Source organism: Balaenoptera acutorostrata, chromosome 2, assembly GCF_949987535.1.
Source record: "Balaenoptera acutorostrata chromosome 2, mBalAcu1.1, whole genome shotgun sequence".
Lineage (NCBI taxonomy): Eukaryota > Metazoa > Chordata > Mammalia > Artiodactyla > Balaenopteridae > Balaenoptera > Balaenoptera acutorostrata.
The window spans coordinates 80468433-80485143 of NC_080065.1; the positions used below are offsets into that span (position 1 = coordinate 80468433).

Genomic DNA, 16711 nt, shown 5'->3' on the forward strand with positions numbered 1-16711 from the left:
ACTGACTTCTTATTTCTGGGCATGGCTGCACTTCTCCCTAGAAGGCCTGTCTATAGCTCTTTCCTTTTAAGAATCAATCCATGCACCCTACAAGATTCTGAAATAAAAAAGTAAACAAGGTCACGGCTGAAAATTCAGAGACTCAAGTTTTTATTTTTTTGTAGTGCTATTAAGGCCATCTTATTTCATGAGAATTATCACTAAGTCTTCCTTTTATCCCAAGGGGAGTAATTGAGGGTTTTGGAGACCATGGATTGGAAATCATGGACTTCCTTGCTTGAAGGTGAATGCACAATATTAGTTTTGTGTACAACTGTATTTCTTTATGAAGAGAATGCCCCAACTTTCATTAGTTTCTGGAAAGGTTTTATGATCCCCAAATGGAATGAGAATTAATGTTAAATTCCTTTGCTATTTTAATAGCATAGTGTTTACTTGGTTATGACTCCAGTAAAATGTTACATAAAGAACAACAAAAAAAAGAATCCACGTTACGCAGATAAAGAATACGTAGGTTCTTGATACTCTTTTGAGTTGGGCATGGCTTATATCATTGAAAGTTTTTACTAGATGCTATTTCTTATACCAGATGGCAGTGATGCTTGGATGCTCAGGGCAGCCCATGTTGCCTGGGTGTTGGTCGTTGACAGTAGTTGGCTGGGGAGGTCAAAGCACAGATTGGCAGGCCTGACTTGGGCAGGGCTTGGTACAATTTCTGAGCACTCACACTTGCTGGACATGCTAGAATCCATACCCTAAGCTTTCAGAGTGGCAGGTAGGCTGCCTTATGCTCCCATGGCAGGTTTGATTCAACTTTGACAGACTACAGTCTTGATGAGGAATTTTTATGTGTCTTTTCTTTTCCTACTATAACATTGTACAATAAGTGTAATGAGGAGCTTTTACATACTTTAAGCTTTCCTTCCTGCTTAGGCACTACTGCATTGTCTGTTTCGCAAATGTGAATATTGGCTATACATGAAAATATAAAACTTAGATTTTTATATCTTAAAAAATATATAGGAAAATATAAAATTTAAATCAAGTCTGCTGCACCGTGTTCAATAAGCAGTCTTCCTAATCACCCCATGATTATGTTAACAAATACAGACTTTTAAATGTACACCTTCTTACACAACTCCTTTCCAGAGTTCTTCATTTTTTTCCCCACTCTTAACTTCAGGGAAGAAATTGAAGCTCATAAAAAATATGTTCTCCATAATTTACAGCTGTAACACCTGGATCACCAGGCTTTATCTCATTTTCATCCCTACCTAGGCTCTGAAAAGTGCTGTCAAAGAGAATCTCTCCCCTGAGTATTGACAGGAGGAGATTAGACTGCATTTCCTACCTTCATTTACCTTCCAGTAGTGCTCAATAAAAAAGCAAGAGGAAAAGTGAAATGACATGTTTTTCCAGGGGGAATAATATTTTCATCCACTTGGTATTTCTATTTATTATAGACATTTTAAAAATACCATTATCTTAGTAGAGAAAGGTGGTCCCAACATACTTCTCTACCTCTTTACAAAACAACCCTATGAGTGCAATGTGATTCCATACATAGCAGTGAAGGAAAGCTATTCCCAGGAAAGTCAAGAACTTTCCTGAAGGTGGTTCTGCTCTTCAGAAGCATCTAGGCTCTCAAGACTGCATCAGTACTTAGAGTCCAAAATCTCCCCATGACCCAAAAGACCCTGTATAATCTGGCCCCTGCCAACCATTCCAGACCCATCCCCCCTCACTTTCCCTCTTATTAACCAAATTCCAGCTGCCCACACAATCTTTCTCTAAGTACCTTCTGCTGTGGTTTTCTCTGCCCATAACCATCCGCGACATCCCTCATTTCCTCTCCTCAGGAAATCTGGCCAACTTTTATTCATTCTTTGCAGTTCACCCTACATGTCACTTCTTCAGGAAAATCTTCCCTGTCCCTCCCCTTCCTGCATGATTAGGTTGGGACCTCTTGCAATTCATTCCTGTAGTTCAATTTATCTCTATATACCTCTGAATGAGTTATCACAACTGTAATTGATAATTATTTGTGTATTTTTTTTAATTTAATGAAAGCTTCTTCTACTACATCATAAGGTCTATGGGAACAGGAATTGGTCTGTCTTCTTTATCATGGTATTAAAAAGATACCAAGTCTACCACAGGGTAAATATTTAATAAACATGTGAGGACCGGAGAGAGAAAAGAGGAGAGATGAGTTACCGAAATCATTGGTGTTGGATTGGAATGGGATCTTCCAGCAACACATATATACTTGGGGCTGGTTCACGACATAGAACATTCTAACCAAATTTTTCCCCTATTCCAAGACACCTGGAAAAGAGCTATATGATAATACTCAGGAGATGGAGCGGCTCTTCAGTGTTGAGGAAAGCCATGGAACATGGCAATTAGAGTCATGAGGTTTGGAGCCAGTCACTTAGGCACGAAATCCCAGCTCTACCACTTACAGCTGCATCACCTCAAGCAAGTGCTCACACCTTCTGAGCCTCCAGTGATCCATCTACAAAATGAGACTACGAATTCCTGCTCCTTACTGTCACAAAGATTATGAAGTAATGCCTGTGAAACACTGACTGGCACAAGACTAAGATTTTAGTGCTATTATTGTTATTACCAAGAAACATTAGAAGTTGTACCAATTCCACTGGTTGTACCATAAGGCAAGAACTATCTTGCCTTTTCCTTATTTAAGGAATATACCCTACTTGGGTATATTCACAAACAACTAGATGCTCTGAGAACAATTTGTTTTCCTGTCCAGAGATCCTAACACCTAGACTAACTGCAGAATGTACAGCTTTATTTTTACAGGAGTTTAACAACATCACTGGAAGTCAAAATACATGTACAGAATGCATGAGAAGAATGATGTGAGAAATATTCACTTACGAGCTCTTGGAATGAGCCCACAAATAAACAAACTAACACACTCCCACTCACTATATATATTTTTTTTTCTTTTTTTTTTTTTTTTTTGGGCTGTGTTGGGTCTTCGTTGGTGCGCGTGGGCTTTCTCTAGTTGCTGTGAGCGGGGGCTACTCTTTGTTGCCGTACGCAGGCTTCTCATTGTGGTGGCTTTTCTTGTTGTGGAGCACGGGCTCTAGGCACATGGGCTTCTACAGTTGTGGCTCGCGGGCTCTAGAGCGCAGGCTCAGTAGTTGTGGCACACTGGGCTTAGTTGCTCTGCGGCATGTGGGATCTTCCCAGACCAGGGCTCGAACCCGTGTCCCCTGCATTGGCAGGCAGATTCTTAACCACTGAGCCACCACGGAAGCCGCTCACTACATTTTTTTAGATACTTTTCTCCAACTAATAATGGCACATTCCTCCAGCTATCCCCCCAAAACAATGGTAAGACTCAAACTCATTGACAGGGCTGGTGTTGAAGGAATACCAGACTCAACCATGAATCACTGGTTTGGGCACGTCATGTACCTGGTGCTGGTGCACTGATGTGCCCTCACTACTGGTGGAGCAGTGGGTACCCTGGAAACTATGGCCCTGGCAGAAATCAGCTGTCTGTTACCCAAACTCTGCCACTTACTAACTGTAGACAGAATCAGGACTGCAGACAAATTACTTACATGGCCTCTAAGAATTTCCCATATGTAAAATACAACTGTAGCATATACCTATGTGTTATAAATAAATGCATATATAACAATATCTCTTCGTCAAAATTGCTGTGAGACTTAAAGTGAAATAATGTACATATTTTATAACATCTATTTGAGATACTGTGTAAAGAATGCCTAGCAGATAGATCTACTTTGTTTCCTTCCACTACTACCATGCTGTTCATGGAACAAGAGAGGATTAATGACAGAGATGAGATGAAGCTATAGAATATAGAAAATACATAATTATAAGGGTCTTGTAAATTATAACATGTTCTTCAGGATAATATCAATACTAGAAATAACAGTGATGTATAGTGGGGCACTTGGTGAGGAAGAGTTTTTTTAAGCAGGACTGACATTTAAAAGTTGCTAGCTATACCTTTATCTAGCAATCAAAGAGATCTCAGAGGGCTTCCCACCAGTAAGAAGGAAGTAGTAGAGCCAGGTTTATGCCTGACACCAAAATCTTCTGTTATACTAAATCTGTCTTCATTAAATTTACTTGTTATGAGACAACCTTCAGAGATCAGAAAGATGGGAAGGAAATGTCAGGGGCAAAGAAGAGCTGTAATGTCAATACTGAGATAAGGAGAAAAAACAACTCCACTTGGAGTTGTTTTCCTAAACTGGGCTTCTCAGGCACAACCTAATACAAACAGCCTTCCTTTGTAAAGTTTAAGGGCCAAGGGAACTGGATCCAAATTACATGATGTGTGACTTGGGACAAGTCACTTAGTCTCCTGTAGCTCACTTTATTCATCTGGAAAATGCAAATGATAATAAACCTACTTCAGAAAGTACTGTAGTAAATAAATAAGTTAATACATAAAAAGCACTTAGAATAGTGCCAATACATAATAAATGCTCTGTATGTTTAGTTGTTATTAATACTAGTTATAAAGTACAACAAACAAATAAACTCAAGGAAAAAGAGATCAGATTTGTGGTTACCAGAGAAGATGGGTAGGAGCGGGAATTGGATGAAGACAGTCAAAAGGTACAAACTTCTAGTTTAAGATAAATAAGTACTAGGGATGTAATGTACAACATGACAAATATAATTAACACTGCGGTATGTTACACATGAAAGTTGTTATAACATTAAACCTTAAGAGTTCCCCTCACGGGCTTCCCTGGTGGTGCAGTGCTTTAGAATCTGCCTGCTAATGCAGGGGACACGGGTTCGAGCCCTGGTCTGGGAAGATCCCACATGCCGCGGAGCAACTGGGTCTGTGAACCACAACTACTGAGCCTGCGCATCTGGAGCCTGTGCTCCGCAACGAGAGGCCGCGATAGTGAGAGGCCCGCGCACCACGATGAAGAGTGGCCCCCACTCGCTGCAACTGGAGAAAGCCCTCGCACAGAAACGAAGACCCAACACAGTCAAAAATAAATAAATTAATTAATTAATAAAAACTACAGGGAGAACAATGATTAAATTGATAAAAAAAAGAGTTCTCCTCATAAGAAAAAAATTTTTTTTATTTCTTTAATGTTATATCTATATGAGATGATGGATGTCCATTAAACTTACTATGATGATCACTTCATGCTGTTTCTAAATAATTACGCTGTACACCTTAAACTTATACAGTGTTAACGTCAATTATATCTCAATTAAACTAGAAGAAAAATAAATAAAATAAAATGGGGGTGAGAGGACCCATAGTTAGTTGGCCTCACGTCAAAGGTAACATGATACAATTGAGCAAAGAGAGCCCAGCCCGGGGTGGCCAGAGGAGGACCATCATCAGCACGTCCTACGTCACATAATGAAACTTCAGAAGACGGAATGTGCATTGTAATTTAACAAATATTAGTTCAAAGGCAGAGGAGGGAAGGCCAAGCCCTACCACAGCAGATAACACTACAAAGATGGTCATGGACACTTATGCAAAACAAGTCCACACAAACCTAGTACGAAGCTCTAGCTCCAAATACAAACAAAATTTGTGTAGCTGCTTGAAGCTCACATTAGACTTACACTCCTAGAAAGAAAAAAATAGATTTTGAAACAGGAAATGGGCACTTACAAATACACCACTCAAAATGCCATCCATATATAATTAAGAGGATTATGTTATAAAAAGAGCCATTGAGAATCATTAGCAACACTAACAGAAAATAGAACATCCTTTAAGCAGCCAACACAAACAAAAGCTCTGCTGTCCCAGATCCATTTGGTCCTAATTCAGTTATTCTCCAACTCTCTTTTTCAGGTGATTTCAAAAAATGAGCTTTCTGTGATTGTGAGAATACATCTTTACAACCCTAAAGGTATCACTTTTTAGGGTTGAGACTGTCATACAGAGTGAAGTAAGTGAAGAAAGAGAAAAACAAATATCGTATATTAACGCATATATGTGGAATCTAGAAAAATGGTACAGATGAACCGGTTTGCAAGGCAGAAATAGAGACACAGATGTAGATAACAAACGTATGGACACCAAGGGGGTAAAGCGGCGGGGAGGTGGCGGTGGTGGGAGGAACTGGGAGACTGGGATTGACATGTATCCACTAATATGTATAAAATAGATAAGTAATAAGAACCTGCTGTATAGCACAGGGAACTCTACTTCACTTTGCTATACAGCAGAAACTTACACAACATTGTAAAACAACTATACCCCAATTTAAAAAAAATAAAAATAAAGGGATGACTTTTTCTCTAATTAAAAGGTGAACTGTATCAATAAAGAAACTCTCCAAAATGTTTCCCCGTTTTTTATGTGAGGATCACTTTGTGAGACTAAAGCCAGGCCAAGCCGTAAATACTAATGAAGATCTTAGTTACTGTGACATCTAGGTTTCAAAAGATTAAGGAAATAATTCAATGACCTGTCTTCCATGGTGGCTATAAATAAGATGAACAGTTACAGAAGAATGATTATTGTTACTGAAGAGAAGGTATTCCTTATACATTAGTTTAAATTCAAAGGAAGATTACTCATTCCCTTTGTAGAACACACCCCACAGTAAACGATAAAAACTGTCTTCTAATTTTTTTTTTCTCTTTGGTTGAGCTGGTTATTGTACACCTTCTCATACTAAATGAACCTAGACCATTTGTAAGGACTATGTTATCGCTGAAATTTAGTATTATCAGATTAAATTCAGGTGGAAGAATTCTGGAGTTCTTCTGGTTATCTTTGACTCCAGTGGGAAATATGATGTATGTGAAAAAACAGGTATGTATGTGTATAAACCATACTAGGTGAAGGCATAATTGTGTGTGTGTGTGTGTGAGTGTGTGTGTACAGCCTATGTCAGAGCAACACAAAATGTCAAAACGTTATAGGAGCCAATTATTTAAAATTCACTGTGGGAAAAAATTATGAAAGCCCCTAATAAAAAAAAAAAAATGCCTGACTTTTCTTTTTTATTTTCTCTGCTCTTGTTCCCAGAAAGAAAGAGAAATGACATAGCTGAAAGGCAAGTAGCAGGAGGGCAGAGAATGAAGAGCCAAGACCCAAAGAATATACCACCTGGATAGTCCTGTGACAGAGGTACACAGACTAACCATGGTTGGTCATTCAAAATACACAAAGACCCTCTCGTGGCAAGGTCTGTAAAGTTCTTCCTCATACGCTGGCATATACCCAGGAAGAAAAACGTTGGCATTGGGGACAGTGAAAATGTCACGTAGAGAGGAACAGATTAAGAACACTTTACAAAGCTCCATCTTCCTTGAAAAGAGGCAGAGGGCGTGGGGCCTGAGAAACTAACTGCGAAAGGTCGTTCTCCCTCCCATCTCCGCCGGTTCCCCTAAATCTCACTCACCCGACTAAGGTCTTTCTCCCTCCCATCTCCGCCGGTTCCCCTAAGTCTCACTCACCCGACTCCCTCCCGAACAGCAGGTCAGGAAGTCACAGAAGCAGCAACCTGAGTCTGGAGTAAACGAATGCCACCTAGCAGGCCGAAGGGAGCAGAGTGGGACTGGGGCGATAACCAAACTGGTTAAGTCAATGTGGTTTTTTTGCTTAAAACCGCTGAGTTGAAAGGGCACGTGTGCAAGGCCACAGAGAACCAGGTGAGATCCCAATCTCAGCTGGACCCCGCCCCTGCCCCCTACTCCAGCTTCCTTTTGAAAGTCCAGGGAGGCAAAGAAAGAAACGGGAGGCGCGGTCTGTGACTGCTCTCAGCCAGGAGACAGCGGCCACGCCGAAGGAGAGTGTTCCAACCGTCAGGGAGCTTGCGGTTTGGCAACAGCTCTGTAGTGACACAGAACTTGTCTCCAAAACCTATTCCAATCGCAAAAGAGATTTTGGAAAACACTCAGACTTCTAGTCTGGTGCGGTGAAAATATTATTCAAAGGCAACTCTAGAAATGCTGAATTTCTCTCTTATCAAAAGCTATTTTACATTTCAATAAAAGAACAGGGGTCAAATATGGCTTAAGGGTCCAGATAGAATATTGTTTCTATTTTGAGAGAATATCTATTTGTAATTTTCAGAAATTGATCATGTGTCATGCATGGGTCAACCCTGAATCTGAGAGAGAATGCATATTTCAACACATTTGAGCCGCAATGCCTTAAGATCGAAAATTGCCAACAGAGTCCTTCAATTCCAAACCTTTTCATTGTAACTATTTCCCCAAATATTTAGTCTCTGACATCAGACACCATAAAAATCTATGTAACAGAAATGTGTAGGAGGTTTTCTTGTTTTACCTGTTTTTTTTTTAACTGACAAACATATGTTTTGCCCTTTCTTTTGCTCCGTTAACACTCACTACTTTCAGTGCCTAATACTGCAGGGAAAAGAACTATTTTACTCATGGAAGAATCCAAAATAACTATAATATAAAGAATATGAGCTCTTACATAAAAAAGAATGAAATAATGCCATTTGCAGTAACATGGATGGACCTAGAGATTACAATACTAAGTGAAGTAAGTCAGAAAGAGAAAGACGAATACCATATGATATCACTTATATGTGGAATCTAAAATATGACACAAATGAACTTATCTACGAAACAGAAACAGACTCATAGACACAGAGAACAGATCTGTGGTTGCCAAGGCAGGGGGCGTGGCTTGGGGAGGAATGGATTGGGAGTTTGGGATTAGCAGATGCAAACTATTATACATAGAATGGATAAACAACAAGGTCCTACTGTATAGCACAGGGAACTATACTCAGTATCCTGTGATAAACCATAATGGAAAAGAATATGAAAAAGGATATATATGTATAACTGCATCAGTTTGCTATACAGCAAAAATTAACACAACATTGTAAATCAACTCTACTTCAATAAAATAAGTTTTTAAAAAAGAATCTGAGCTATTACAGTAAATAGGTGACAATCTGGCACTCAAGAGCCTGGCACCCTCAACCACTTTACACAAATGCAAATTCAAAACTTAACTTTCCCTCTCCCTCCCAAAGGAAAATACTTTTCAATACAAGCATTTGTGAACAGAACCAGGAAAACTCAAAAACATAAGTAAAGGGGGACATGTGCTCTGATTTATTCCTTTCACTCTCCCTTTTCCTGAAGGTTCAGCCACATCCCTGGCCTTATAAATCTTTCCATCTCCCCATCCCCAGGGTCAGTCACCTGCCCAACATCAGGCTCTCAGGGGACTGCCTTGGCCTCCGAGTGGTCGCCTGCCCCTGCTGCCAACTTCACCCTTCCAAGGCTCACTTTCCCTGTCTCCCCTGCTCAAATGCCTCCAGGGGTCCCTCTGCCTCCCTAGATATGCTCCTCAGCCCCCCGAGTCCCCAGACCTTCATCTGCACCTTCATTTCCCTCTACCCCACCCCACACCCTAGGCTTCAGTCCCACTACTGACGCCCCATTTCTGAATACACAGGGCACTTGTTCATCTCTGCGCCAATGGCAATATTCTTTCCTCCATCTCCCTGTGTCCGAATCCTAAGCACACCTTCAAAACAAGGCAGAGGCCATCAGGTGGCAACACCCTCAAACTGCTGCCCCCCAGCCTACTCCTTACCTGCATCCACACCCGCGCCGTCTCCTCCATCTGCAAGGGAGAGGGTCCTTCTTTGACTGACGCTACCATTCCCCTGCTCTCTGGGACCCACCCCCACCTGAGTCCTTAAGGCCTTCATCCATCAATTAACCCCCGTTCTCCTTTAACTTCAACCTCGCCCTCTCCACAGGCGCTGACTCATCAACCCACTCAGGTGATATCCATTAAAAACAAAACCAAATTCCATATATATGTGTGAGCATATGGTATGATACAGCAGAAACTAACACGCCATTGTAAAGCAATTATACTCCAATAAAGATGTTAAAAAAAACCCAAAAAACCAAAAACCTGCCCATGATCCCATCCCAGCATGGTTCTCGTGTTCTCATCACCACTTTCTTTTATCCCTTGTGGAGAGCCAAACTGCTTGGCCACTCTCTCTGTCCCCACCTCATCTTTCCATGCACCCTCCAACCCGCTGCATTCTATCTTCCATCCCACCACTCCTGGTGCTGTTATTTTGTGAAATGTATTGACACCTACTACGTCCAGATAACATTCATCTAGCACTGGGAGGGGAGAGGAGAAATCAAACATGAGCTCTCTGAGTCAGAAGTTCAAGCTGACAACTAAAGTCAGCCCAGAGATACATTTTATTTGGTCTGTGTTGCATTTTTCTAAAAATCAATTATTTGTCAAAAATTCAAGATTCTGCAGACTTCACGCAAAAATCTGCATTTTTTTGGCTTCTGTTAAAGAATCTAGAAACTCTGGCAGCACTGCTTTCACTGCATGATAATAATCAGCTGGAGGTGAGAAGCAGCTGCCCCTCGAATGGGGCACCGGCTTCCTCGCTCACCACGGGCCCCATCAAACCTTTGCTCATTTTCTTTATTTTGATGGCCTCTGTGGGTAATGGAGTTTGAACACCTGCTCTAGATCAGTGCTGGCCGATAGAAATAAAAACGTGTCACACACATAATTTAAAATTTTCTAGCAGCCACCTTTTTAAATGAAAAGGAGCGGGTGAAATTAACTTTAATAATATATTTTACTTAATCCAATATATCCACAATACTATTTCAACACACAAGCAACATAAAAAATTAGTAATAAGATATTATACTTCCTTTTCTTTGAGCTAAGGCTTCAAAATGCGGTGTGCGCTTTACGCTTTCCACCCGTCTCAACTTGAACTAGCCACTCTTCCAGTGCTCAGTAGCCGAGTGGCTCTGCCATATGGGACAGCACAGCTCCAGATGCTTAATGGTTAGTTACAAAAATCGTCTTGTAATTAGAAAGAGAGAAAATATTAAGGAGAAAGAGAAAGCAAGCAGGACTAAGGAAAAGGGTGATGATGTCCAAGAGGAGGCATGGTGAGAGTTTGAAAACAGGAGAAGAGGAAGTAGGGACACAGAGACAATGAACAGCTCTGGGCCAGTCCTCCAAGGGAAGAAATGCCCTGTATAGGCAAATGCAGTTGACAGGCAATGCAGATTCTCTGGAGGAGTCTTTGGTGTTCTAAAAATAGGCTCAGCATTAGACAGGTAGTCACTATGAGAAGCAACTGACCAACCGTCTGAACCCCAGTTCACACACTTGGCAACAGAATGAGTCAGGCTAATAAGGGCAGGATTCTTGATCGAGATTGGGATTTTAATCTAGTTAAAGTAAATGGGTTTGAGGAGAAGTGCAAGGAAGCAGGCAGGAAAGTATCTTGAGCTAAGATCCAAGGAGAGTTCAAGACTCAGAGATCATGAGAGAGGATATGTCAACAGGTGTTGGTGATCCAGGTGTCGGGGTACGATCTCATAGGCCAGACAGGGAAACGTGGGTGCAAAACAGATACCTGGAATCGGAGACCAGCAACAAGAAATGCATCCTTGAGCCAGAGACCTCGGAAGCAGAAATCACTCCTCCATTCCCCACGTGAGCACAATATGGTGGTCATATCCTCCCTTTATGCCCTCAGACATGAACCAGAATTACAGGAAAGCCATGCCAGCAACTGGGAGAAGAGGGGAATGTCAAATACATTTGCCAGGCGTAAAAGGACTTGGAAACAAGAAGGCAAGAACATCATTACACAACCATAAAGTGAGTTTGAAACTTTTCCAAGAGAACTTATCTCTGAACAACTCCAGCCCATCCATTCATCCCTTCGTTCATTCAGCAACCATTTATTGAGTAGTCTTCCCCTATCCATTTTACAATGCTGATTAAATAGGTCCATTGTACTAAGGCTTGCCAAATTCTACTCTAGCAGTGCAAAATACAGTGAGATTGCTAACACTGAAGGAGCCTCTCTAAATAAAACCCATGGGATTAAGAGGATGCATTGATCCTAAAATGTCCAGAGTCCCATTTGCCTATCATGTGTCATAATTTTCCAGATTGGCTAGGGCCCAAGAGAATGGGAAATAAGGCTGATATAAAATATCTCAAATAGATTTCATAGGAAAATTGTTCTCTCAAGAAGGTAGTATGCAGGACTTTAAAATCTCATTATATTTAAAATGCAGTTTTCATGTTGCTTGCACTCAGACTAATATTAAATAGGAGTACTTGGGACACTGGGGAAATTGTGGCCTACTATTCTGCTGAAAAAACTTTCTAATGATAAGAAACTGGTATACATTGGAGGGGGAAATATATTTGCATACAATCTTGAATTGTTGAGGTATAGTAATCACTCTCCACACGTGATTTATAAAAAGCAATGTAAATTAGAAGAAAAGGTTGACAATGACAAAGAAATCAAGATAGCACATAAAGTTCACCATGCAGGGAAAAAAATGATATTTTCAATGGTAGCGACAAATCAAAATTCACAAATAAAGACAGTAAAGATTATCTGGCAAGTGGAAAAAAAGGACTTAAGGAAGAGTGCCTCACACCTTTGAATAATTAACTTTATAGGAAGATAAGCTTATCATAAATAGGTATGTTATACTGTAATTTTATGAAAACAAGCAAGCTTACCTAAAGAAAGTTAAGACAATATCTGTTTCATTCACATAAAACAACCCCCCCAAAAAGCCACTATTCACAAAAATGGCCCTCAGATATCAAGAAAAGGTTTTATTTAGGATGCTTGGTTTGTTGAGGCAGGGAAATATATAGTTTTTAGTAAGTTTTCCAGCAAAATAAAAAATTCAAAGCAAAAAATCTCAGATTTCAAAAAATTAATTTCTGCTTATCTAAAATAGATGTCTGCTATGATACTGTAAGTAACTATGATTTAATTTAAAAAATGCATTACCCTAACTTCTGAATCTGCAGATTTTGTCAATGCTTATAATGTTATCTACACATACTTTTTACTCTTCATCAATCTAGAGTTGGCAAACGTTTTGATAATCCTTATGAGCAAAGAAATCATACTACATGTTTCCTTGTGGTGCCAAAGACATATTATTAACCTTTAATTTTATGAAATCATCCCATATTTCCGAACAATGGGGCAACAGAAAAAAAGGGGGAATATTTGTCCTATTTTCTTTATGAATCTGTTAATTTTATTTTATTCCTTCAAGTATGTATTCACATTTTCATGGTAATGTGCACATATTTTCCAAAAGTTACGTACGATTTTTTCATTACTGTGTGAAGCTGTGATGTCACCAGTACTGCCTGGGTTAATTTTAGGCTACTTTTGCCACCGCTGCAAGGAAAATAATTTACATCTTCAATGAAAAGGACCAGCAAAGCCCCTGTTAATTGTTTTCAACACCCACTTACTTGTAATGGTGGCATTGGCAAAACTTTAATATACCTTTCAAAAATAATAAAAGCACACAATTGCTAGTGCCTACTGAGACAGGTTTCAAGCCAATTTCAAACATCTACCTCATAACAGTTGCATTTATACAAGATCCATAGCTCTACTCAGATCCACCAGATACACCTGACAGTAATTAAAGGTTACAGGAAACAATTCCACTCCAAAGTAAACCTATCACTCTTGTTTATGCCCTTTCTCTGGAACAACCATATGGTCCCAATATTTCTCAAGAATGCAATCACACATCAAACTTGACATGCTGCTCCAAAATGTTCTAAGATCTCACCCTCACTCTCTCACTTGCAAAAGCTTTGAAAAAGCTACTAACACTCCTTTTAGGAGCTTATTTTTTAGATTACTGGGGGATTTTTAGTGGTTTTAATTATTTACATTAGGAATTTTTTTAAAACTTGTGCTTTCCCCAAGACTAAGTTAGGTTCTTTGAAGTAAGATTAAAGACACCTGAAAAATAAATAGCAAAAATTACCCAAATCACATTTTTAATAGTTTTTGAAAATACAGGCTTTCTTTAAAAGATCAGATAATTAATAAAGCAATATTTACTTCATGTCTAGACTTAATCTTAGAAAATATCTTCCACTTTTTGTTGGGGCTTTCATATGTGTTTTAGGAATTTTATCCCAGTGAATGGATATTCCTATCATACCCTGAATATTTTATCCACTTTTTTTCAAAATCATTTTTGCTCCTCGATGACAGCAATTTTAACAAAATGAATTTGAAAAAAAAACAACAAAGGTTTAACATTCATAAACACTACACACTTTTGTTAAAACACTTAAAAAACACAACATATTCATTCCTAACTCTTTATCTTAACGGAATTTCTGATTCTAGCAAAGTATAATTTTAGTAACCATCAAGACAGAATACATAAAATTGGCACATTTTTGATATGCACACAAATTGAGAACGCATCTCTCCCAACTGCGTTGCAGAAAATGAAATGCATCTGGTATGACAGTATGGCCCAGCACGTGAACTAGAATCAGTGGGAAGAAAGGGGTTTCTTTTTTTTTTTCAAAGCAGAACATTTTAAATAATGCACATGCCCCAACAGCAAGGCATTATTAAGTCTGTTAAACTGTCATTCAAAGTTATATTTGGCTAAAGAAAACATAATAGCAAGAGGGCTGACAAGGGCATAGGAGGTAGAATGGTTTGTTTAGTTGTAATTATTATACATCAGTGGCTTCCAAATCTCTTTCCCTAGCAGTCCAAAATGATTTTTTTGTTTTTGCTTAACATCTCCACTCAGTGTCAGTGTACGTGCACATATGTTGTTGTGTCCTCGTGCTCAGCTGGGCAGTGGAGAGGCGGGGAGTGTGTTGGAGAACATGGCTGATGCCAGGATCAAGCAGAGAACAAGAGAAAATGTGAGCAATTTGCCTTATTTTGCAACGAATTTTCTTTCTTCCTTGAGAGAAAGTGCTTTTTATCTAGGCGATCTGAAGATGGATTTAATGTTTTTAGCATCTTTTCTTTTTATGTGTTCCCATCTGTGCTTATGAACTGTGAATAAAACTGAAATCTGCATGTGCTACGAGCTTCCTCCCCATGCCCAAGTATCTTCAGCAATGAGGTGTTAGGAGAGCAAGGAAAGATCTCTGAGACGTGCCGGAAGCTCGGAAGGGTGCTGCCGAGTTACACCTACTCCTGGACACCTGAGAGTGTCCTCTTCCAGTTCCAGCCTCCAACTCCATTTCTTTCTTCTCTCCATTCAGAGACGTGAGCCAGACTCCTTGAGTTGGGCAAAGAGGCATTTAGAGGACTGAGGAATCCTCTGTTGTGCATTAGTGACAGAGTGCTGCTGAAAACTGGATTTGTGACTCGTAACGGAGAAAACTGTCCACTTCTCAGGGCACAAGGCTTCCTGAGCAGCAGATGCAGGGAATCAACAATAAAGCCTCAGGGCTTATTTTCCTGCCTACACTCCACTTTTCACCTACTCTGGGAAAGATAATTTAGCTTTTGTATTCCTCCTATGACTTCACTGAAATTCTGGTTCTTTATAATGAAAAGCTTCTTTAGAACTACAGATGGTATGATCAACAATGTCATTTGTAAATGTGATATAAAAGATATGCAACAATGCATTACAGAGAACAAAGAACAAATTAATTCACTAATCCATCACAGAACTGATTCTAGGAATCCAGAATGTATGTAAACTTGCAAGTATTAATCAATAGGACTGAAGTTATCTCAGAGACATAAAAAGTTCTAAAAGTTGTCAAACGTAGCTGTAGCGATGGAAAAACACTGTGGAGAATGACAAAAACTCTGTCATATATTAACCATGTGACCTTGGAAAGATTATTTAATTTCTCTGAGCATTCATTTCCTAATGCATAAAATAGCAACAAGAACTTCTATCATGTAGGGCAGCTATGAGGATTAAATCATGGAAGTGCCCAACATATAGTGAAGGCACACACAATAATGTTTGTTTAGTATCCTCTCAAAAAAGGTTTTTTGGTCTTTTGTATACAAAAGTTATATTTACATAGCAGTTTTTAAAATAAAGATTGATAGTGTCTGAAAACGTTTGGGTAAAAATGAATATAAAGATTAATTCTGAATTCTCTTGCTTTTACTGTGAAAATATCTTGGTTCAGTGAACTGCAAAGTTATTTAGTAAGTTAACATTTGCAGCAATATGATCTCTGCCTTCCAAAATAATTCAATTCTTATTTTTTATCATTCTTGATCATAAAAGTTAATAAAAACAAATGTAAACAAGTACCTCAGCTCTAAAATTCTTATACATTAGGATTATGTACACACTCAAATATAAATATTTTTAAAATATATAGTATTCATCTACACTGAATTTAAAGAATCTTTTTAAAACCACTGTTTACCTCATTTTGGAACCAGAAACAGGAGTTTTGGTCAATTCTCTTTCAAGATAAAAGGAAAAATAGGTTTATTTAGACTTTTTGTCAGTATTATTTCTGCCTACTCTTCTGAGCATAACTAACCTTTTTCTAAACCATCAGGTGTTTTCTAGAGCATTAGTAACATCAGGTTACTGCAAGCAATTGTGTTTATTAGGCAACAAAACATACTAGTATTCCGGTTTACTTTCTGAAATTACACTAATAAATTAGCCAATAAACTATAAACATTTTCAACTGAAATCCCATCTATTCCCATATCTTACCCTTCAACGCATGGCCTCATGGTTTTTGTGACCCAACTTTTAATCTAATTAAAGTTTTAATGTATATGTCATTAACCTAACAATTAATCAGAGTCAAAATAATTAGAATTTAAACAAAGTAAGATGTATTGGCAGAAAAGAGTCCTTTAGGTCC

General features: G+C 39.0%; 1 protein-coding gene across 10 annotated transcripts in view; it reads right to left on the reverse strand.

Moving 5' to 3' along the window:
• Window positions 1-16711, reverse strand: part of MCTP1 (multiple C2 and transmembrane domain containing 1) — a 560962-nt gene that overhangs the window by 540633 nt on the left and 3618 nt on the right. The window lies entirely within an intron of this gene.